This window comes from Amblyomma maculatum, chromosome 1 (assembly GCF_055883805.1).
Source record: "Amblyomma maculatum isolate TAMU_Amacu chromosome 1, ASM5588380v1, whole genome shotgun sequence".
Lineage (NCBI taxonomy): Eukaryota > Metazoa > Arthropoda > Arachnida > Ixodida > Ixodidae > Amblyomma > Amblyomma maculatum.
The window spans coordinates 433,839,981-433,863,077 of record NC_139344.1 but is presented as its reverse complement, the minus strand read 5'-3'; the positions used below and the strand labels follow the sequence as shown (position 1 = coordinate 433,863,077).

The following is a 23,097-nucleotide window of genomic DNA, read 5'->3' as shown; positions in this document are numbered from 1 at the left end:
TGGTTAACTAATATCGAAGCATGAAGGAAGCGGATATGAGGTGACTTGTCCGGACAGACATAGTATATTGCTTTCGCTTCAAGCTTCCGTACCCATTTGAAAAAGAGAAAATCACTTGCTTAATTAGACAGTCGCACAAAGCATCCCTTCAAACCTCCGCGGTGTCTCGGGCTAACAGCGCTCGGCTGAAGAACTCAAGAATGCGGGATCGAGTCCCGGCCACGGTGGCCTCTGCTTGATGCAGACGAAAATCAAGGCGCCCGTGTGCTGTGCGATGTCTATGCACGTTAAAGAACCCCAGGGGGTCGGAACCTCGAGAGCCTCCAATCTGGCGTCCCTCATATACTGAGTCATTTTAGGATATTGAACCCTGCACACCAAACCAAAGGAGGCCTCACTTCCCTTGGTATAGAGGCCGTATAGGGACTAATATTAGATAAGCTTATCGAAGTAAAAATCCATAGCTGCTCAGAGGACCTGGCCGAGCCACATACGCTAACCTAGCGGGAGAGCGTATATCAAAAACCGAAGTAGCGGAACACATGCTGGAGGATCTGGAATTCTTCGGTGCATCCGCAGACACCCCAGTATGTAAATCCCCACTGATAGACCACAACAATTAAAGGATAGACTCAATAATCGAAAACAAATGCTGAAGATCACATCCATACAAGTAAAGTAAGAGTTAAGCTCTACATAAACATTATACACGCCTGAGGGAGGCAATCCACATAGACGTTGCAGAACGTTCCTGTAGAATGCAACTTCTATAGGCCGAGTAAACAGCCATGGGAAGATGCACTCTGCAGCAGCAATTAGTTACATGCATTCTGAGGAGGCATGCTATAAACAGCACCACCCGAGATTCATCCTTAAGGATTTTAAAACTCAAGTTAAGCTTTAAGGGAGTGCTCTAGCTTTGCCTTAAGAGTTGGCGTGAAGCGCTTGTAACAGCACATTTTCATTCTCTCGAACTATGATAATTTTTGTCTTAGTTTTGGGGGAAGCGAAGGAGAAGCGTCCGTCTCAGCGCCTTTAACACTGCTGTTTAATCCTGCCAATACGTTAGGATTTTTTGTCTAATTTGGCTTTTGGGAAAGGAAGGAGTAATATATTATTGCTTATTGGACCCCTACAGTTGTCAGGGGTGCATGTGTCGCGGGTTTGAGTCCCTATCGCAAACAAGCCTCTAACGCGACTTGAACATATGTGTGCGGAAGGGAAATGTTGTGTGTGACATTACCCCTAATACGGACGAAACTACGGGTTTTGGCACATTTTTGATGCAGAATCACTTGCATGGTTTCTCCGACACCATAATAATAATAATTGGTTTACAGGAAAAGAAAGACGCAGTATCTGTCACACTTGTTTATGTGGACACCTGAACCGCGACGTAGAGGAAAGGGAGGAAGGTGGGAGTGAAAGTGGAAATAGATAAAGCCCCTTGGACTTTAGAAATAGAAAAAGAGGAGCCGTATTGGAGTGCTACGGAGTAATTTTGAATACCTGTGGATCTTTAACGTGCGCTGACATCACTCCGCATACGGACGCCTCTTCGTTTTGCCTCCATCGAAACGCAGCTGCCGGCGGTCGGGATCGAACTGCGGCTGCGTTTCGATGGAGGCCAACAATTTTCTGATTATGGGTTACGGCGACGGGAACCGCTTTTCAGCCGAACGAGTTGTATACTTTCCTCGTATAGTTGCCACTAAAAAATTCGCTACTAATCTTAAATGTTCTAAACATGCATCTACCACCTAATCGCCCGATTAAAATAATTTGTGTTAGAGCGCAATCCTAGCCCCCATTGTTGATTTATTGTGTTCAAGGCTCTTTTGCAGGACATTTCATGATAATTAGAATAAAATAGCCGCTCGGCTGAGCGTGGACACGTGGTAGTTACGTTTCTTCACTTTGCTCGCCTAATTACCGCCGCACTAAGCAACACTGTCCCGTTGTTGTCTGGGTGTACATTTTCTTACATCAAATTGGCTACTCGGATATCATGAGTGCAACCATGCAGGTTACAGCTAGCTAGAGTAGCGCCCACGCAGCCACGTCACCTCGGATACGAGCAAGTGTCGCAAGCTACCCGAAGAAACAGGGCACACTAACTAGCACTCGAGCCTCAGTTGTTGCATTCCGGCGGAGCATGGAGAACGTGGCAGTAATGTTTCACCGCTTCGTTTGTCTTTCTAACGGCGAAGTGAACGAGGCGGTTCCGCTGTTGGCTGGGGTCTTCTGCTGCGTCACCATTGCTTCTGTGACATCACATGTGACAACCAGGAAGATACCGCCAGGTAGGGCTGCAGGCAATGCAGCCTCGTCATCCTGAAAAGGAGCAATTATCGCAGCCACTCGAACAATCAGGGCATAAAGAGGACGGCTTGCGCCTTAGCAGTTGCAGTCCATCAGACCATGCGAACGTAAGCGCTAAGTTTCTTCACTGCGCTCCTCCAGGTAAGAGCTCGTTTTCAGTCTTATTTTTTTGCTTGCTGCAACAGACTTCATCATCACGGCTACTAACATAGAATGCGTTGCTTGTCTGAAATGTTGGGAATGTGAAAATGTCTTGCACACTGAAAAATACTCAGGACCGTCTGATTCTCCCATCAAAAGCATGGCACGAGAAAATCAGCCATCATGGTCATAGCCGACGTGTAAAACCAGCATGTTGCGGCCTATGCAGTCGTAGAAAGAAGCTGATAGGCCAAAGAGGCCAGGGCGAAAAGTTTCTACGCGTCTCTTTATGTAATGACTACACCGAACACGGTATAGAAGATTTGCAAAACAAGCATGAACAGCAACGTGTTATGTTAGGTGACAAAATTGAGATAGCAGTGAAGCAAAGTGAAACTAGCACAGGTACGACAACATTTCTCGATGTACTCCGTAAGCAATATGGTGGCACTCTTAAGTCCCTTGACACGAAAAAGGAGGAACCACCTTTTGGCATATAATCTGGCAAACCAGCTCATGTCAAAAATTGATCATATTGTTCACTTAGATCAAGAAATGGAAAAACTGCATCAAGATTCCTGAAGACCGAAATGCAAATTTATGAAATCCAGAAAACGGGGGCTGAATACTTGACAGACATTGCTCATTCGGTTTAAAGCGATTTGGACTCCGTTCCAATCCTTGAGGGTATAAAGTCTGTGCATAAAATCAATGAAAACCAAATTGCATTCTTCCAAAGGTCTTTTCGTTGCAGGAACAGAGCTGTCAAAGTCAAGTGGACTGAAAAAAAAAGTGAGTTTAGAAGGAGGATAACATATACATAGGGTTATTCGTTTTCGGGTTTTATATTTTTTTCAAATTCGTGGGGTGAAAATCGGGCGTTATGTTTCGGCTTGATAATAGGGGAGAAATTGGTTTTTTCGTGGGAAAATTCCGCAATTCGGGTTTTATCGGGTTAAATTTGCAAACTAATAATTTATTCGATTTACTCAAACCGATGGGTAACAATTAGGGCTAGATTTCGGGCTACTTTGGCGTTTCTTTCGTAATTAATTATTACTCGCAGTGAGAGGCAACGGTCAGTTTTGAGAAAAGAAACATTTTATTCACAAGGGCTGGTCATCGACGTTCTACACGTCCTTATTAACATACATAATCATCTGCATGAGCAACATCTCGGTTTTCATAGAGACCTGTCTGGTCTCTGCAGGTACCTTAGCTGAGAGAACGTTCGCTCAACGTCACAGCTGCCATTAGCTAAGCACAACAATGATAACGCTGCATATGCTAGCCTTGGGTAACGCGCAGTTGCGTCGTTCCAAAAGTCCATCACTTCAACACCTTCATTCGTGGGGCTTACCTCCAGCAAGTACTGGGTGAACTCCTCGCGAAGCGAGCCTACATCGTCCATCACGGAATTAAAGAGAGGTCGGTAGTCATCAAACGACTGACTAAGTAGCCGCTTCTGGAACGGATCGAGTACGGCTCCCAGTTTCCACAATGTCAACTGGTGTTCTTTGTCTGAGACGTTCCGTTTCAAAGTGCAGTCCCATTTTGTGGAGATTTTGGCGCAAGACACTTCAAAACAAGTGTTTACAAATATGGCACTGCTCTTAGGCAACATAAACAAAACACCTTTCGCCCGATCACTTTTACCGATCGTCGTGAAAAGCTCGTTGACAGTCTGCTGTAGCTTGACGTTTACGAGGTGATCGAAGCTTGGCATGAGGAGTTCTCCGCTTTCAAGCGTTTTCTGGACATCTGGCTCGAGTGCATCTCTCATTAAGACTGCCTTTGCATAAAGAACCTCTTTTTCAGAAAGTATCGCTCGAATAGCTTCCGCTTTGGTGCTATCATGCGAGCATTCAACAAGTTCTGTTGTTGAGTTCCACATTTATATGACGACAACAAGCGCTTTGTAGAAGCTTTGCCATCTGTTCGGAACTACAGAAGGAGGCTTCTTTGCATCAGCGCCAAACAGACTATTAGAGGCACATATTTCGATGTACTTTTGGTGCAGCTTCTTAGCGTGCTTAAATAATGCTCCAAACTTGATCACTGCGGATCGAACATCAGACACGCAAGGTGACGAAATCGCATTGTCAACGCTCACATGGATCAAACGGGCTAAGTCCTTTACATGCAAGATGTGGATCGCTTCAGCTTCGCAGATCTCACGTACCATTTTTCGCATGTACTCCGCGGAATCTGTGGCTACGGCTACAATATCCTTCCACGTCTTGCCCACAGTAAGGATAGCCTTGCCGACTACCCGGGCCACTGTGTAGGTGTTCGAAGCATTCTCTGTCGACGCCGACTAAACAAACCTGCTTCTTTTTTGCTTTTTGACTATAATAGCACACCAGAGTGTTAATGGTAGGCACTCCGGTTATGTCAGGGGATTCGTCGACGATAACACTCACTTTAACGGCTTGCATACCATCACGGATTTTCGCCATGTCCTTGTCAAAAACTTCTTTCAGGTATTTAATCCGAAGTCGCTGTCCAGTCGGCATAGTCTTAGCGGCCTTGCAGTATTTGCGTACGAAATCCCTCAGAGGTCCGTCCGCCTGATGCATGCTGATTCCACTGTACGCCAGGGCACGAAGTCGTGAATCACGCCATCCGCTTCATTTTCTTTCGCACGCTGCCTACAGGAAACACCGAAGAGCGTTGGCTGAGATGTTCCCGCCTTTTCAGCTTCTTGGACCGCCATCTTCAACTTCTTATGACGTGATGACGCGAGATGCTCGCGAATTCGGTCGTAGGGCTTCTTCGCTGGATCGGTGACCATCTCGGTGTTGCAGTACTTGCACACCAGCGCGCGGCTGCCTTCAGAGTATTTTGTTGTAGTCTGCAAATACTCGTGTTCTTTGCACCAATCATCCAATGTCTTTCGTTTTCTTCCCATCTTGAACGCTAGTCAGCAGTGCTGCGAATGCACGATGTGTAAATATCGCTGCTGCGCGTGCCCAAGTTACCGGCGCTGTGTTCGGGACTCCGACGTTAGATGGCGCCACGGGGCCTTCAATCAACGATTGGCTGTCTGTCGGCCGCTTTGGCCGCTTCTCGGTTGCGCACCAACTGGAGGCACAGCAATTCCGTGGGCACAGTTGTTTCAGAAATCGGGAAAAATCGGGTTTTACCCGACATTGCAGGAACACGCTCGGGGTGCAAAAATCGGGTAAAATCGGGTTTTACCCGAAAACGAACAACCCTACATATACATAATAAAATGCTACCCGAATCGTAGAAAGGCTTATCTCAATAACAAGAAGCGTCCAAAGGAAAAAAAAAGAAGCAAATATCGTTTTTGTAGTCACGCAATGGACGCGTCTCTTTAAGAAATGAAGGTGCCCCATATTGCGGTTTTAAAATGAAGAAATCTTGTGCAGAATGGTATAACAGGTTGAGAATAACTTTCGAAACATCCCTCCACATGAATTATGCAGCTGACAAATTGTCGGGCATACATTCAAGTATTTACTAACAACCAACGCAGAAAACCTTTGCCATCCGCATATCATCTGTATTTCTTGCAGCGTGTTGCCATTAAGAAATTACACATGACCTCCATAAATATAAACCAATAAATTAGGCATGCATATGAGTTCCAGGAGCGTAAAATCGTTTTACATTTTTCCTCATGCACTCTCGCGTCCTGAAGAACTATACCGGCTATTGAGACATCAACGTGAATGGTCTCCATTCACAATTTGATGTTTTAATATTGACGAAAACGTGATTTTCAAAGCAATCTGAAGTACACTAGTTTGCAGTTTATAAAGTTTATCCTTATTCTAAACTGGGAAGCTGGGAAGCGGAGTATCGGCGTTCGTCAGGAAGGAGAGAGCCTTGAGTCCCATACCTGAATTGCGTACAATGGAAGGCGATGCAGAATTGTTAACCATAACTTGAGAAAATATCTAAGTGGTTGCTGTCTGCCGTCCCCCGCTGCTTTGATAGACAGTCTTAGTACTCTTGTTTAACAAGTGCTTGATTACGCGGCGAGAGATAACCTTCAGATAGTTACAGTAGGATCCACAAATATTGGCCTGCTATCAAATAAACCAACCACCAGAGACTTTCTTAATATGATGCACCATCACGGTCGTAAATACGAGATTAAAGAACCCACATGAGTTGCAAACAACACTGATAGCCTCATCATAATAACAATCTAACCTCTACCCACACCGTTGCTGTCCTCTTGAAATTAGGGATGAGAAATCACACGGCTATTTTTGCTCTCCCGCATTGTAACACTGAAGGCAACATTAACAGTAAGCAAATTTACATGTACAGAAAACATGACTGTACTATCCTAAAGAAGCGCCTAACGCTGGTCATAAACACCACTTTAAAAGTTATCTACCTTGAGCCCACTCCATGAATATCGGTGCATATATTCTGAAGTAATTTTAGTAAACTTTAACATAATCCTTCCCTGCAATTTCAATAAAGTAAATAAACACTGGAGGCCATGGATCTCAAGATGTTTCCCATAACAGGATAAATATAAAAATATATTTTTGGAATGCATTCAGGCTAAGAATATATGGGCATTTTATGAACTGAATTTAGTTAGACAGAAGTTGGGAGTGGATAACAGGAAAGCACTTAGGGACTGTTTCCAAAAAGATTTGTGAGGACGCATGGACCCCGAGAAATATTACTGAATTTCTAAGTCCTTATTCTGAAACATCATTGAATTTCTTTAAAAGCACTTTTGCACTGCTGGAGCCACCATTATACTGATATTGATATGGTTAAGATTATGTTAAATGCAGAACAGCTATGCGAAACTGATTTTTTCATACTCTGCACTGCTATCGAAACGATTAGAAATGTTAATAATTAATAAATGAATCAACATTTATTTCAATGTACACAAGAACAACGATATGGTCTTGGTACTGAAGTGCAAATGACAATAAAAATGCACACCCAAGCTTTACACACAAAGATAGAAGACAGAAAACGCAAAAAATGAAATTGAGATAAAATTAGTCAAGTAGAAAATGAAATCAATGAAGAAGATATATTAAAAAGCAACACAAAAAGTACCCAAAAGAGCAGAGAACAAAATACGGGAAAATAATAATTTCACAGTCACGTCATGCATGATGATTAGCCGGATTAAAGGAAAAGCTATCCTGGCACGTTTGAGAACACACCTCAGTTAATTACTTGCTTCAAAACAAAAGCGGTCCCAGCAGTGAGAGAGTGCTGACATTGTCGACCGGAAAAGTTACAATATAATTGCTGATGCGCTAGTGCATATCATTACCAGAATCCTGCCAACGAGCCTCTTGCTGACAACAAGAAAACAACCTGTGTTACTGGGATTCACGAAGGAGAGTACAAAGCAACAAGCAAAACAGACCGGTTAGATCCCATGCAGCCACATATTACAACCAGGAATTATACACTATACGTACCTCCCTATGAATTTGTGAAGAATGTGCACAATGGGGCATATGAACGTGGTGATGTGGACTGATGTTTGAAGATGGGGGGGGGGGGGGGGAAGGTATCTGTTCACAGAAACTTGAAAATATGGTAACCACATGTGTTTGTTTTTTAGTGGTGTGAAAATCAAGGTAGACAAGCTGCATCGCACTCAAGGGACCTCGTATGTCGACGGAAAACACGTTTGCTTCAGTTTATATAGCCAATGTGTTGTACATTCGTGATCGGCCGGTGGTGCTTGACATTTCGTCGTGTTATTTATTTTATTTTCGGCACCAGAAAAAATAGCGCACATGATATATACAATGTAGCGGATTAAGCTTGTGGTCACCCCTAATATAAAAAATGGGATAATATTTTCTTTTCTCTAAATATGCAATTATTCAATAAAACGTTTTTTGCGTAAATTCAAAAAAAATATTCTCCTGTAGCAAACAGATAGGGCAGGTATCAGAATTTTACAGAACACCAAACTTATTCGCTCGAAGATAGAATACCAGTCAGAATACTACTGTGCGAAATGAGCAGTCTGTTTAGATTGCCCAATAGGAGCCACTATTTGAATCGAAACCAGGTGAAATCTCAATTTGTTTATCTCGCAAGTTCGTTCAGATTCATTTTGTTGCAAGTGTGACTCTGTTACCATCCATAGAGGTAATGATATTCCAGCTATTCCCTAACGGTGCTAGTTCCCATTGACAAGTTCAATTACATTCAAATGGTTTTTTCTCGGCATCAGTCATATCTAATAGAAAGTACGTATTATTCGATTCGTTCAAGTTGATTTGGAATCAAATGTTTTCTTTACCTCGGCGAGAAGGCCCGAATGAAGCAGGCTCATAACTTGGTAGCATGCAGAATTCGTTAGCCTCACAGTTCTCCCCCTTTCCAACGAATGAGTTCTACGTACTCCTTCAAATGCAGGTACGGATGTCAGCTATGCTAGACGTAGATGACCACCATAAACTAAATGTGGCAGGAGCTGTCGCTCGCTTTACAATAGCCCGCTGTCACCTGGAATAGTAACTTTCGAAGAAGTCAGGCCACTCTGCCAAAGCGAATGGTTTTTTTTCTGCAGGCAACTAAACTCTGCAGACCGGCATTATGACTTCAATAGGTCATTATTCTTTTTCTAAATGTCTGATTTGGGCCATCGTTTTGTTTAAACCACATCTAAAGACTCAAGACTACCGTACTTATGCAACCGTATTTCCAAAAATATCCTGAAAAATCAGTTTGCTTATTGAAGCGAAAACTTCACTACGCCATTTCGGGTCAAGATACGCGTGGGCTAGCAATTGACCTTCAATGAGCCAGACTTACTACAAAGTGTAGCTACAGGCAAAGGCCATACTGAAAAAAAAATCTTTCTCCACTGGGAATCGAACCAGTATCCCTCCGATAACCAGACGAGCGCGCCAACCACTACTTGACGCACGTCTTTTTTTTTTTTCTTGATTGTGAAAATTCCCGAGGAAGGGAAACTAAAAAACTCATGCCTCAAGTCACCACTCTACGTAAGGCAAGCCCGCCATAACCAAGGAATTGCCTCCATAACAAATTTCGAATTTCCTGGAGGTACTCAACTAGGCTTTCTTCGAGGGCAGCACGCACTCCCCGCACCAGAGCGCACTGCTGCCAGAATAAAGACTTGGATGATCGTGATAATTCAACATAACGATCCATCATTCAACATTTTCATAAATTATAGTTAGCGCCATCAACATAATCAAATACCTAGACACACCCCAGTTTTTTCTGAGTAGGCAAAAAGAGGATAATATATGGCGTATATTCAACGTTCTTCTTAGGCGTCCGCTGCAATAAATATCAGGAAAAAAAACACAGCATCACGGTATTGAATAAAGCAGTGTGCAATGGCCTCCGACGTGTTACACACGCGGCAATTCACCAGCCATAACATAAACCTCTCCTTGGCGTGAAGTCATGCCTTAACAGGGAGTGTTCATGTGGGCAGTTCAAAAAATGTTTTGCAGCAGACTGAGTGCTCATGCTCTTTGCACGGTTTAAAATGATAGTGCCAAGAAACCCCTGACAAGGCTGCTGATATAAATGGGGAACAAAGACTCAGTAGGTACTACGGGCATCGGCTCTCTGGGTACGTATACAAGCAATCTAAAGAAAAGAGCGCAGTGGTCGACATTTAGGACGTCCGCCACCTCCTTAATGAATCGCTATGGAGCACTCCCATGCGCCCGTCCAGTCGGTGAGAATAACTGAGCAAAATAAGCATTAAAACGCCTAATAAGCACGGACGCTAAAAAGATGTGGTTTGCCAATTTGAAAACGAAAAAGAAAAAAGAATCAGGAAAGTAGTTGATGCACGGTCAAATGAACAAGACCTAATCCTCTAGGACTATATGAGAAGAAACAGGTTGTCACGATGTACGGATTCCTAATGAGAGCACAGAACGAAAGTCGCGAATATTTTATGTATTGCCTGCACCATCTTTTACGCATAATGTAGAACTTGCACAACGTAGGCCAGCTTAGCTGACCAGAATGTTTTGCTGCTTTCCGTGCGAGCAAACAACGAATGTTCCCGACTGTGATCCTTCAAACGGTACTCAAGGATCACACCAGTACGACTACAGTGAACGAAGATCAGCCAACTCCCGACCTGCACCTACTAAAACACTGGGCACGCCGAAAACGGGCCAAGATACAGGCTGGTCGGCATCCTGAAGATGTGCAAAGAAAAATTGAGGTAAACAGAGTGACGGCACAGGCACGCCGATTTACAAAACAGCTGGCTCATAGGAGATGGGATGAATGGTGCAGTCGTTTGGGCTCAGGAACTACCAACAAGGCCCTCTGGAGGACCTTCCCTGGTATGGAAAAGAGGCGGCAGGTTAAAGATCATGCGGAAAGTATTAGACTCGCATTACAGCTTACACCAGAGGAGTTTGCAGATCGGGCCGCTGCCCTTTTCTTCCCGAACCGTGCACATTATCCGGCGCCTTGACCGACAGGGGATGCGGTTGATAAAACAGGAATAACATCACCATTTACAGTTATTGGCTGCTATCGAAGAAGCGAATGGTAAAACTGCGCCTGGACATGACGATAGTCCTTATGAAGTGTTCAAGAATTTAGAAGGAGCCGCAGTTGACAGCTTGTTGGATGTGGTAAATGAGGTATGGCAAGGAGGAGATATTGCACTCGGCTGGAAACACTCGGTGGTGGTCCCAATACCAAAGGCTGGGAGACTTCCAACAAGCCTAGACTCTTTGCGGCCTATCTTGCTAACACCCACAATTTGCAAGATCTATGAAAATATGATAGCCACCCACCTGTCATGGTGGTTGGAAAGTAATAAAAAATACCATGCTCGACAAATTGGGTTCCGAACAAACCTTGGCACAGAAAATGGACTGGCTGTGCTCGCTGAAGATGTCATACACGTGTCGCCGTATAGCCACCTAGTGCGCACTGTAGTGGCTACGACGTGGCGAAGGCATATGACAACGTGTTAGATGCCAAGATTCTTAGCAACATGGAATGTATGGGCATTCCCTTGCAGGTCATAAAAGCAGCACATAATCTACTTAAGGACAGGACGTTTTCTATCCGGATAAACGGAAAACAAATTGGCAATTACACCTCGAACAGAGGCGTGCCACAAGGGTCAATGTTAGCACCTTTGCTATTTAATATCGTACTGTTCCCATTGGCGTGGAAATTAGCTGAAATACCAAAAGTGCGGTTCATGTTATACGCAGATGATGGCACGATTTGGTCTGTTCATAAAAAACTTGAGAGACAGAATTGGTATCTGCAAGAGGCTTTAAATACCATAGCTGAGTAAGTCCAATATGCAGGTCTGGAATTGTAACCCCACAAGTCCAGTAACCTTCATGTTGCAAACAAGAATGGAAGAAAACAATTGGCAACGCAAAAAGCCACCATAAAGATTGGAAATCAGGCATTGGAAGAGGTGGACGAGTTGAGAGTTCTTGCCCTAGAAATTCACAAATACGGCAAAGGAACACAATGGCTTCATAAGGTGAAAAAAAGTAGCTGCGACGTCCTTACACTTGATAAAACGCATTTTGTATAGGGGAGGTGGAGCTCGAGCGGACATGGCAAGACGTCTTGTACAATCGGTGTTACAGCCGAGGACACTATACCAGGCCCAATTCCAAAGACTCACGAGGCGGCAGTGGGCGAAATTGGAAACAGTAAATAGAAACGCAATGCGCACTATCACGGCCTTACCAAAACTTACCCCTATCCCTATTCTCCATGAGTTTGCACAGATAAATACGTTGACAGAATTAATTGAACAACGAGAGGCAACAAGGGATATGAAGCGAACGTACGTTATGCCCATAGTATCCTTGTACAAAGAAGTGGCAATTCAAACACCACCAATGGCTGACCCCCCTCCGTGGGAATTTCCGACTATTACGACAAACAAGACCACTTGGCTTCGCCGCGAAGAAAAGCTGGCATCTCGACCTCTGGTTCATGCACTTCCAGGTACCTCAATGGCATATACGGACGCATCAATTATAGAAAATGGCGGTAGAACAGCAGCTACAAGACCAACACACAGTGAACTAAAGGTACATAAAGAATATGCTTCAGAATACCCGGACCCGCTTGTGATGGAACTCTATGCAATCCGCGATGCTATGGTTCAGTTCAGTTCAGGCGTTCAGTCGTGTCCGACTCTTCGTGACCCTATGGACCATGTCACGCCACGCTTTCCGGTCTCTCACTATCTTGTTAACATCACATAGCTTCATCTGCAATGCCTCGAGAATGCCATCTAACCATCGCGTTCGCTGCCTACCCCTTCTCCGGCGACCCTCAACCTTTCCCAACATCAAATCTTTCTCCAGCGACTCCTCTCTTCTCATCAGATGACCAAAGTAGCTGAGCTTTAACTTTAGAATTTGACCCTCCAATGAGCAGTCAGGGTTTATGGTCGACAATATCGACTGATTTGATCTTCTTGCAGTCCAAGGAACTCTTAAGAGTCTTCGCCAGCACCACAATTCAAACGCGTCAATTCTTCGGCGGTCAGCCTTTTTCACAGTCCAACTCTCGCATCCATACATCACAACTGGAAGGACCATAGCACGGGTTATACGGATCTTGGTTGGCAGACTAATGTCTCTGCTCTTTACTAGGCGGTCAAGGCTAACCATTGCTCTCTTTCCCAGAAGCAGGCGTCTCCTAATTTCATGGCTGCAGTCTCCTTCCGAGGTAATCTTGGCGCCCAAGAACAGAAAATCTGTCACAGCTTCCACTTCTTGCCCATTGATGCTCCAGGACTTGATAGGGCAAGACGCCATGATCTTCGTCTTTTTAATGTTCAGTTTAAGCCCAAACTTCTCACTCTCTTCTTGTACGCGCATCAGAAGTCTCTTGAGTTCCACTTCACTTTCTGCCATTAAAGTGGTATCATCCGCATATCTAAGGTTGTTGATACGTTTTCCAGCAATCTTCACTCCAGCTGAAGACTCGTCCAGACCGGCCTTCCTCATGATGCACTCTGCATATAGGTTAAATAGGCAGGGCGACAGTATGCAGCCTTGCCTCACCCCTTTCTCAATCGGAAACCAATCAGTAAGACCATGCCCAGTTTTGACTGTGGCCTCTTGCCCTTCATAAAGGTTCCTGAGGAGACAGATGAGGTGAATTGGAACTCCCATCTCTTGGAGAGCTTGCCACAATCTGCTGTGATCTACGCAGTCAAACGCTTTCGCATAATCAATAAAGCAGAAGTAAATGGGTTTCTGGAACTCTCTTGCTTTTTCCATGATCCAGCGAAGGTTGGCAATTTGGTCTCTAGTTCCTCTGCCCTTGCGAAACCCAGCTTGCACGTCCGGAAGCTCCCGATCCACATACTGCTGCAGCCTACCTTGCAAGATTTTTAACATCACCTTGCTAGCATGCGAAATAAGCGCGATCGTGCGGTAGTTGGAACAATCTTTGGCACTGCCTTTCTTTGGAATGGGGATGTAAACTGACCTCCTCCAATCCTGTGGCCACTGCAGGGTTGTCCAAATCTTTTGACATAATGTATGCAGTGTGTTAACAGCGTCGTGGTTGAGGTTTTGAAGCAACTCAGCTGGAATACCATCAATTCCGCTAGCTTTGTTCTTAGCAAGGCTGGCTAAGGCCCATTCAATCTCACTCTTCAGGATGCCCGGCTCGAGATCAGTAATCACAACCGTCCTATGTTGGGTTTGCACATCCGGGTCCTTCTTGTACAGTTCTTCTGTGTATTCCTGCCACCTCTTCTTTATCTCTGAGGCTTCAGTGAGGTCCTTGCCTCGTTTGTCCTTTATCACGCCCAGCTTAGCACAGAAGCTTCCTTTGATATCCTTGATTGTCTTATACAGAGCTCTTGTGTTAATTAATTGGCTGTTGTCCTCAACTGCTTGACACTGTATGTTCAGGAAGGCATTCTTATCTCTCCTTGCTATTTTCTGAAAATCCGCATTGAGAACCTTGTATCTTTCTCTTTCCCCCATACCTTTTGCCATCCTCCTTTCCTCAGCTATTTGCAAAGCCTCTTCAGATAACCAGTTTGCTTTTTTGCATTTCTTTCGCTTTGGAACTACCTTAGTAGCAACTTCTTGTATTATATCACGAACATCAGTCCACATCTCTTCGGGCTCTCTGTCTTCTAGATCTAATTCTTGAAATCGATTCCTCACTTCCACAGCATATTCTAATGGAATCTGATCCAGATCATACCTGAAGGGCCTTCTAGTTTTCTGCGTTTTCCTCAATCGAAGCTTAATTTTGGCAACAAGAAGCTGATGATCGGTGCCACAATCGGCCCCAGGCCTTGTTTTTACTGCTTGTATAGCGCTTCTCCATCTCTGCCGGCAAATAATATAATCGATCTGATTCCTGTACAGACCGTCCGGTGAAATCCATGTGTACAGGCGCCTCTTGTGCTGTTGAAAATGAGTATTCGCTATGGTCAGGTTGTTTTCTTGACAGAACTCTACTAGCCTCTGCCCAGCTTCATTTGGCTCACCAAGACCGAACTTGCCTGTAATTCCGGATATTTCTTCACTACCGACCTTAGCATTCCAGTCTCCTATGAGAAAAACGACGTCTGATGATGGGGTGCGGTCTAAAAGGCGATGCTATGGAGGCCATAAATAAAACAGATTCCATAACAGAAGCCCACATGTATACAGACTGCTTAGCCGCCATAAAACAACTGAAGAAAGTAACAGAGACGCTATGTGTAAACCAGGAAATCCACGCACTCAATAAAAAAACAAAGATACGCATCCAGATAAATTGGACACAAGACGATGCTGAGAACGCTAAGCAGAGAAAAGTTGACCACCTCACACACGAAGTTCCAAACACTAATGCGCCCCCCCCCAGGCTCCCGTTTGATGCCCGCTCCGCTGTTCCCATCTTAGCATCCTCTATAAGAAAAAGTACAAGTGCCCTCATTCCCCCGTGTACATTGCCCCTCCCTCGTAACTTGACGAGATTGGAGGACGTTTCCCTTAGAAGGATAAGAGCTGGAGCGGCCGTTACTCCGTCGATAACATGCCGATGGGAATCGCAAGCAGAAATCGGACCAACCACATGCCCGAAGGTTTCCACACCAGCTGCAGAAGTGGATGTTCGCCACCTGCTGTGGACGTGTGCAGGGACAAGGGCATCAAGGACACAGATTCTGCGCGAAGTGGGACTAACCACAACAAGGGAAGAGGACTTCTCTAAATGGCTCACCGACAACGAGAAGAGTGGGAGCCTGCTCCGGTTCTTTAACGAAAATAATTTACACTAGTTCCTATAATATCGCTTATGGCAAGCTTGCGTAAAAAAAAAAAAAAATCCATACCTCGCTTTGCGACTTCACAGCTGAGATTTCTGAATCTTAATATCCTACACAGTTGAGCACGAAATGCAGAGGAACCCCTAGGTTGTGTAAAAAGCCCCAATTTCAGCTTAATCCTTCAAAAAGACTCAGCCTCGAGCAACCGTTGTCGGAGCCAAACTCCTTTGGATTTGACTAAATTAAGTGCCGCACCTGTAGCTGCGTAAAAGTTCTGTTAAATGCAAAGCCTAGAGTTCACTCTTTTTGTCAGAAAAAAATGGATACGTCATATTAATTTCACATAGAGCCAGGGAGAAACCTCGAATAGCAGCGTGGTTAATAATATTGAAACAAATAGATTGAAGCTATGGAACAAACAACAAGGATGACAATGGCGAACACATAATTTCAGTAGGGGAGGTTTGGTTAGCTATTAGTTTACAGTTAGCCTTGTATGGGACTATCTATAGCACAGCGTTATCCCCTTGAGTAAAATATCACTAATATTTGCATAGTGAAAGATGGCGATCAAGAAATCTTGACAGGAGGGAATTTATGAAACACTTTCGCGAGGTCAATCTGAATTAGAGCTACTTGGGCAGTCTTACCTGAAACAGCCTCCAATACCGAACGTGCAATAGGGATATGGGTTTGTATACTGCGGCCTGTAATGCCACATACCTAGTACATAACTTTGTCAGTGCTTGTTGAGCACGGTCAAAAATACCCTTAGAAAAAGTTTGTAATCCCCATTGCAGAGGGAAATTGGAGGATAACTTTCAGCAGTCTTCTATCGATTAGTGTCTGCTTGTTGGATGAATATAGCATGCCAAGAAAAGAAAGTAAGAAGCAGAGAAACAGCGTCATATGATGCTTAGACAACTTCCTATAGAAGGGGTGTAACAAGGCGCAAATGATCTATCGAATTTGTTATTAATAGAATCCGGCCAAGGAGTTAGCCTGCAGGTCAGGAATAGCAGATTAAATCTGGTCTAAAGTGGCAGGCTCTTCCTCTACAGCACGCTGCTCATCGTCACGTTAAAGAGCTCCGCAAAATCAATTACAATTTCATCTCCATTTTGGCCCACGCGACCACCAAAGGGCTTTCGATAACAGCTAAAGAAAAAATAAAGAATTCAGGTGTATAAATATAGCCCTCCCCTTCCTCGTCTCTTTCGGCATCACAGTCGTGAAAAAGAGATCGTGCTTAGAATCGAGTAAATGCAGTAGGTGCTGTAAATATAATTATCCTGAATACTACTTGAGCACAACCTTTCATCTCATGCGTCAATACCTGTGCAGTACACCACTAAGCAACAATAATTATTTGGCGGACAAGGTTGTGCTTGGAATGGATGGTGTCGCTTGGTTTGGCTTATAGTGTTTTAATGTCGACAAACGACATCTGCTATAAAGTACGTTATAGTAAAGGTCTCTGCCCATTTCGACCACCGGAGATCTCTTAATTTTCGCTAACATCACACAGTGCGCGTATATTGAGTTGCTGTATTTTGCGTAATGTTGCAGACAGTGGTATTTGCTCCGAGAGTCGCCGAAAGAAGCGTACGCCTTAAACGCACATGACAGGCCGCTATTTTAGTCTGAAAAACACTGAAAACCGATTATGCTTCACCCTAGTATCATGGCCGCGAATAAGTAGCATTTGGGCAATCGTGGTTACTGTATATCGAGCCCACTGCGTATAAATAATTACAGTGATACATGTACTCGCAGAATAAGAAACGCATAAGTGAAAGCGAGTTAATAATATTTCGAAATAGATGGAGACCAAACGCAATTGAATATAATTGATAACTCAATGATAACATTGAATCCCGAGCATACACACTTGGTTTGTTTTTGGTCCTCCGAAAGGCTTTTGACGGGTGCAGCACGAAATTCTTTTAAGCAAACTAACTGGGTATGGAATACGAGGTACTCCCTTGAGCCTGCTTAGAAGTTACTTGAGCAACAGACCTCAGTATGTTAGATGCAATAATTTTGTTTCAAATTTCTTGTGTGTTACTCAAGGTGTGCCGCAGGGATCTATTTTAGGCCCACTTTTATTTTTAGTTTACATAAATGATGTTTGTAACATACCTGATTCACCTGATTTGATCATGTATGCTAATGATACAAATATAATTTTCCCAGCCCAAACTCTGCCAGATTTAGAAACTACTGAAAATGACTACATGGTAAAATTGCACGCTTGGATGCAGGCAAATCAATTTAGCTTAAACTTGTCCAAGACCAGTTATATAATTTTCAGACCTATCAACGCCCCAATACATTACTCACTTGATATACGGTATGCTAACAAACAAATACAGCAGGTAATCACTCAGAAGTTTCTCGGTGTCTGGTTCAATGAACACTTATCCTAGAATAGACACATTTCTAAGCTTGCCACATATTTTAGCAGAACTGTTGGCTGTCTCTACAGGACCAGTGACCTTTTACCTGTTTCATTAAAAGTATCTATGTATTATTCTCTATTTTTTCTAAGTTATCTTATTGTGCACTGGTGTGGGGCACCACAACAAATAGCAGTTATGAGAAGTTTTTGATTCTGCAAAAAAAGGCACTCTGGGCTATTGAGGGTTATCATGGTAGAGCGGAACACTTGCCAACATCACCTCTACACCAAAAACATAATCTACTTCCAGCTAACCGAGTCTGCACATACCGCTTGTAACAACATATCCATAGCAATAGGCTTTTCTCCGTCTCTCCTAACCGATTTCCTGCTAAATACCCTCTCAGGCAGAACAGAAACCTCGTCCCAAAAACAAGGGCAAATTACGGTAAACAGAAGATTAATTACCAGATTCCAACTATTCTCAAAAACCCATCCCTATGTTCAATGTTCCATCTCTCTAAACGCAGATTTAAAAGAGACATAAAAAAACAGTTGATACTCTCCGAAGTGGAATAATTGTTCTAGTCTGGTTTGGTATTTGGCAAATGCAAATTTTTATTATGTTATATTACTGTACAAATCTTTTCCCGTGTTTTGTGTGCCCTATGCTGTTGTTTCTTTTTGAGTGCGTAGTGCACACTGTTTCTTTTTTTAGGTTTTACTCCAGTATGTTTAATTACCACGTTTGCTGTAATGTTCTGTTATCGTTTGTTTTCCGTGTTTCGCGCTGCGGTGAACTGTATGGGGAACTGTGACCCCGTCAGACCTAACCGCCTTTTGTCTGCTGTTCCGCTTTCACTTTTTGAAAGAGAAATAAATAAATAAAGAAAGAAAGCGATCATGAAAAATAAGAAAGATGTAAACAAAATGAACCCAGGCAATTACAACCCGAACAATTACTAGCTGAAAAGCATTAATCCACCATAATATATTTACAAATAACAATGGTAACTTTCCGTCAGGCACATCATTGGATGATATAAAAATAGTTTTGATACAGTTTTTGCAGTGATATCTACGCCATTTTGCATGTGATGTTTGAAAACTGAGCTGCAGCAGAATCATCATCAAAGTTTGTGGCTAAACAGCAACAGTATAGTTGGCGCCTGGTGGGAACACATGCTTCAGATCATGTTAACTGCAGCGTGTCGCATTACACAGCGGCTGCACTACGATCGAAGCACCAAATGATCCAGTCCAGCACCTGGCTTCCACCACAATTACTATACAAGCGATGCTGCAAGTATTACAGTGATATTGCAGAGTACTGTCTCCTGACACAGGAGAAAATGAGCATGTACACCTGAACTGCGTATCTTAACTAAATGTTATACTATCATGAAACGCGCTCTACATACTCTAAAGGCAAGTTGCCGCATAGAAGTGGAGAAAATAAATCCATGCAACATTGTAAAAAAAAAAAATGAATATCGATGGACGTACGCAGAGTTCTGTTAGTGTTGCAGGCGAGGCCTCTGACATTTTAGAAAGAGCGCTATTTAAGCGCATAATGAAGACCACATTGACTATCATCTAAGTTGATCTAGTGTGATTACGACTTCTGGGCTAAATGTTTTCTCATGTTCGTAAGTGTAATGCGTATGGGTCATTTCATAATCAGGGCCTGTGGGCAAGCATGAACTTTCCAGCCACTTGCCGCTTCATTCGGAGTAAGAAAAAGGTAAACCGCTAATCATTTCGGTAAAAAATGTCCCCGTGGCTCTAGTCCTACATGAAGCGCAGTAAAAATTTTACACTTTGTTCTCGTTCAGCTGGGCCAACGACATGGTGCAGTAAATAGCGTGAACTCTAAAATGTTTGAAGGCCAACTATGTTGGTTGCTTCGTTCGGGAGCCGCAATTACCAACCCCAGATGGGCAAGCGGGAGGATGACAAAATATAATGCTATGACACGGAACCATAATAATACGCTAAACTCTGAGCTCTACAGCTTTGAGTTTGACAAGTAGTGCAGGGGCTCACGCTTCGTGCTGTCTCCTTTGCTGGCAACGTTAGCGTTCTGTCATTACTGTGTCTGAAAAACGCCGGCGGCGAGCATCACCTCTCTCAAGGCATGCTGTCTGACGTAGCTGTAGGCCTGCCGTTTCGAGAGCTTAAAATAAATGCGGTGCCCATACTATAGTAACAAGGGCTGACAGCTTCGCTGACATTGGCTAACGTCCTGATTTACACTGAGGTAAGAAGATTTTAAAAGTAGCAGTTAGCTACCGATAGCTACCTAGCGGTAACGCTAACAACACAACAAAGGCTTCCGTTATTTGTAACGTGTCTTGAATGTTGTTTTCAGTTATATTTACCACAAAACCCCTCAATATCATAGGCAGTAAAACGCACGCGCCGGCCCTAAATTTCAATACAGGGGGCCATCGGCCTCATGAAAAAGATATCATCGATTCGCAGTTCAAAATTTTCGTAAATGTTCGCCATAACTGCAGAACATTCCGCACTAATGAGGAAAGTTGATTTAACAACCGGTTCAGGGACAAAAATCGCACACAATTGAAGTTCTTGAAGCAGAACATTTTCTGTATCTTTTTTTCGAATGGATGGGCGCTGGGACAGGGGCTAGTATCCGGATGATTAAACCTAACTATTCATTACGGGAGCGCAATGCAGAGTGATATTCCACTTGTTCTGTGGTACTCACGGGGTAACGATTTGTAACGATTTGGCGGAGGGCTGAATTTCTTCACAGAGTTGCGCTTGAAAAAAAAAAAAAAGAATGAGAAAAGTCAGATGAATTGATTATCTCGGCTCTAGATGGAGCAGAGAGAAACAAGAACTACGCAAGAAAAAATTGCTGAAATAATAATGAAAATACCTAGCAGAGCAGGATGAGTTGTATGCAACCTGTTCGTCCGCCGTATAATGAATCTCTTAGCATCCCACCAGTGTCACATAATGATTAGGGAGGATTGGTGAAGCCTCAGGGGAATAAAGATTTTCTTTAAAATAGGCGCAATCAAAATAGAGAGCACGGAATGAAGAAACAAGCGCTGGTGCAAAAGTGAAACAAACTAAAACACGGAAAAGCGACGGGATAAGAAATATAGGCAAAATCTCTACAGGCGCATTGTTTAAACTGGAATTATTCATAGACCGCCATATTTTCGCACGTCGAAATATTCTATAATAATAATCAATATATATCCGCTGATCACTCCTCGCATCCTAGTTGATTTGTGCTGCAGATTGAAAAAATGCACTGGATTAGTTTGCTACGCTGTCTTACCTATACTAAGTCATTATTTGCAAGATATCGCTAGCATCGGAAAGAAAACTACAGCGGGACACATTTTGTCCACGACAGCATGAGCCTTTAAAGGATTTCACCTTAATAGGCCAAGTGATGACTGTTTTGACGCGATCGCTTTGAAGGCCCCGTTCACCAGAAAATACGGCGTCGGCATTGTCGGCGTTGTGATAAGAAAAAGCGAGTATAGTTCAGGCAGGTAGTAGCTGGAGGCTGACATGCACTAACTTGATGTAGGGTTGCACGACATTACGTTCGGCAGGAGGTGCCCACTGCGGCCTCTCCTTTAATATCTGAGGGTGATATCGAAACCATCCTGCCAGCACCCTTGAATTCACCTTCGCCATGGCTTGGTAAAAATGGGGTAGTATATGTGAGCCTGTACACTATGCTATCGCGTCATTCCTTTCAAAGCGGAACTTAGCGTCTCCCTTCCATATTTCCATGAAGCTTGCAATATTACACAGTCACTTTAAATTAAAAATGGTATATAAAAGATCTAGACTTCAGCTTATTTGAAACACTTTATAAAAAAACATCTCAAGCACCCCATTATTCGCTTTCAAATAAAATGTGCCATTGCTGCTATTTATAGAAGAAAATGCGCGGATTAAAAGAGTGCTTCGTGCAACAAATAACAAGAAAGCGGACCTCTACATGTCTGCAGTAATGAATTATAATAACGAGCAAAAACCACAATTAAGGTAGATTGTCGCGTGCATGATGAGGGTAGGTTGCGAAGATAGTGGTGTGGCACTGGAGAGAACGCTTTATTAGGCTAAATGAGGACGCCAAAGAATTAAGCAACAAGGCTTGGATAGGAGCAAGTGTGCTTAGCGCTCGTTGTACTTCGAGCGCCAGTTTCGCTCGATGACGGTAAATTTAAAGTGCATGAAAGAAAAAAAACTAAATGCACCGACCGTAAGGAACTGCGACAGACTGCAGGAACAATTTGAGAACTGTCGCGTTTTTCGGAAGAGATACCCTAGCGAAAAAACTGTATGATTTCGCATACTGAACTCATACTAAACTTATACAAATCTCATACAATATCATATATTTCGCATAAGTGGGATGATACTTGTATGAGATGATATGAGAATTGTGGAAGTTTAGTATGCGTTTAGTTTGAGAAATCTGTATGAGGTTATTGTGACTCATAGGGTTTTTCGCTAGGGTATTAATGCAAAAAAAGATACACGGGCATAGAAAGATAACAGGATGAGCGCTAACTTTCTTTCCATGTGGCCTTTTTACGCCCGTGCACCTTTCTTCATTCCTGTTTTTAAGAATATGCACCAAGGCAAGGTACTTCTCAGTGGCACATTGTTTCTATTGGATACAAGTTCCGGCATTTCTGGGACTGCAAAAAGTGATAAACAAAAACTATGGGGGACGCTTTATTTCTGCCTTTAAGGATATCGCTATCGCAAAATCATGTATCGCTCGAAATAGGCTTTTTAGGCCCTGTATGGTCCTGTATCAAATTTTGGGGACAGATGAAAAAAAAAAAAAACACATCAATGTAGCCAAAACCACCTCTTCAAAAATATTTTACCATATATAGGTTTTCTTCTAGATTTTGGTTCGCTTACTATAAGATGAATGAAACGAGCACTTGAACAGATACGAAAT

At 43.3% G+C, this 23,097-nt stretch overlaps 1 protein-coding gene across 1 annotated transcript in view; it reads left to right on the top strand.

Moving 5' to 3' along the window:
- The first annotated feature begins 2,368 nt into the window (after nt 1-2,368).
- Nucleotides 2,369-23,097, top strand: part of LOC146209426 (monocarboxylate transporter 10-like) — an 86,323-nt gene continuing 65,594 nt past the window's right edge. Inside the window, exon 1 of the mRNA XM_084587410.1 lies at nt 2,369-2,463. The gene's annotated coding sequence lies outside the window, so the exon portion shown is untranslated. The remainder of the gene's footprint in view (nt 2,464-23,097) is intronic.